Source organism: Dipteris shenzhenensis, chromosome 12 (assembly GCF_047967505.1).
Source record: "Dipteris shenzhenensis isolate YYH24624 ecotype China chromosome 12, Dip_SZ_1.0, whole genome shotgun sequence".
Lineage (NCBI taxonomy): Eukaryota > Viridiplantae > Streptophyta > Polypodiopsida > Gleicheniales > Dipteridaceae > Dipteris > Dipteris shenzhenensis.
This window is the reverse complement of record NC_141607.1, coordinates 2,464,710-2,467,234: the sequence shown is the minus strand read 5'-3', so window position 1 is coordinate 2,467,234 and position 2,525 is coordinate 2,464,710.

The window sequence follows — 2,525 nt, the reverse complement described above, 5'->3', positions numbered from 1 at the left end:
TCATCCAGCTATTATTCGTGGGCGGTGTACCAACCGCATCTCCAGCTAACAAGTCGGTGACATAAGTACACAACGGACACCCTGGCATATCTCGAGTGGAGCTCGATATCTCAACAATGCCAGGGTGACCGTTGTGCATTTATGTCACCGACTTGTTAGCTGCGGATGCGGTTGGTACACGGCCCATGAATAATAGCTGGATGACAGCTATCCTTATGTACTCTAGTTCGTGGCTCAGTTAGTATGCCACCTTAGTTAGCTGATTTTGGTTTGAGACCCACATATAGGGTTCTCCTATTTCTTTGTACTAGAGTTCTTTTTGGCTTTCACAACTAAGAAGAGGAAAACTGTTTTCAGCCTCCACCTTTGTGTGTATTCCCCCATTGTGTATGTGAGAAAGCCGCAAGTGAAAATCCTTCCCTCTCTCCCACTATCTTCACATGGTATCCGAGCCTGGTTCGTGGTAAGGAGCTCAAGAAAGCAAACCAAGTTCACCGTGTCCTGGTAAGAGGACCAGTGTTGCTTTCCTTTTTCGACTTTGGGAGAAAATCTCTACAGGTAGCACAGCCGGAAGTGCAAGAGTGCATTGTCTCAGATTGAGATGCCCTTTGCGGTGTGGTGAGAGGCCATTTTGGGGCCCGTTTTGAAGGTGGAAGTTCTTCACAAGCACTCAGTAAAAGGCCCTGTTTTTTGCTGTTGTGTGACCATTGCTCTGCAGGTCGGTGAAAAGTTATCGTAGAAATTGCATCGTATGCCTATGCGCAGAGATATCGGGAGTTGCAGAATCATCCTTATTGCCTGTTGATGTAAAATCGTTACTAGGAAGTGACTGTGTGGTCAAATACCACTTTCGTCAGTTTTGTAGATCCGCCCGTGTGAGGCAAAAGCTATGTTTTTTGTAGTGACAGAATATTTTGTAGTATTCTGTAATGGCGTCTGATTCTCTTTCACAGATTGTCACTGAAAATCTTGACAAGAACAACTTCCAGGCATGGAAGTTTAGAATGACGAATTTCCTTATGGGAAAAGGCTATTGGGAGTTCATTACAGGAAATGAAGAAGAACCAATTCTTCCTAATGTTCCCAATCAACAAGAAATGCAGGCATTTAAAGGATGGCATGAGAGAGCTAGAAAAGTTATGTACTTGCTTTCTATCAGTATTTCGGATTCTATGATTGTGCATATTCAGGATGCAAGTACACCCAAGGAGGCATGCGATACTTTGGCAAAAATGTACAGCATAAATACGCAAGCCAGGAAAATGCAGCTCAAGCAAGAGTTGCACAATGTGCAGAGAGAAAATATGAGCATGAATGACTACCACATGAAGGTGAAGAAAATTGCAGATGCACTTGCTTCCATTGGGTCGCCAGTGGAAGATGATGATCTAGTTTCTGTGACCTTGAATGGTCTAGGAAAGGATTATGCATAGTTCCGGACATCCATTGCCATCCGTGAAAAATTTCCTGATTTTGAGAAGTTGTTTGCTCTTCTAATTTCTGAAGAGCAGAGAAACGGTGGTGCATCTTCTTCAGGAGGAACTTCAAAAGAAACTATCTTCTACTCAAATGCTGGAAGAGGTAGAGGCAGAGGCAGAGGTAGAGAGGCCGATCTGGAGGCCATGGTAGAAATCAGAATATGCAAAAAATTCAAGAAAAATAGTCCTTTGGAGGAGGACATGGTAACTCTAGAGGCATGGGGAGCCAAAGAGGTCGTGGTGGATGGTAGAGAGGTCAAAATGCAAACAGCAATGTTGAATGCTACTATTGTGGTAAAATGTGTCATATGGCTAAAGACTGCTACAAAAAGAAGAATGACATTATGAATGGAAAATTGCAACAAGGCAATTATGCATCCTCTAGTAGACAGGGTGATGACAGAAATGAGCATTTGTTTATGGTGCAGCACATGACCAATTCTGTGACAAGTGCAGAAGAAAGCAATGATGTGTGGTATGTTGACTCAGGTGCATCAAACCACATGACAGGTCATGCAGAATGGATGCAGGATGCAAGGAAAATGGAAAAACTAGGATTTATGGAGACTGGTGATGATACTGCACATCCTATTGTGCAGATTGGTAAAATTCCTTTGTCTATGCAGGATGGGAAAAAGAAATACCTGTCTGATGTATTTCATGTCCCGAATATCACCAAGAACTTGGTTTCTGTTGGTCAAATGGTTGAGCAGGGCTTGCAGGTCAGATTTAATCCTCATGGATGCTTTGTTGAGGATATGAAAAATGAGTGAAAAATAATGGTCGCTTGATAGCAAAAGGGAAGAAGAAGGGCAGGATGTTTACGTTGGATGCGGACATGCCTGAATTGAGTGCAGCAATGTTTGCACATGGGACCGGTGTAGTTGCAGATATTGATATCTGGCATAAACGCATTGGTCATGTTAATGTACAGTGACTTAAATCAATGTAGGCCCAAAATATTATTGCAGGATTGCCTAAATTCAAGGTTGCAGAAATGCATAAGGTATGTGAAGCTTGTCAATTTGGAAAATAGGCAAGGAAACC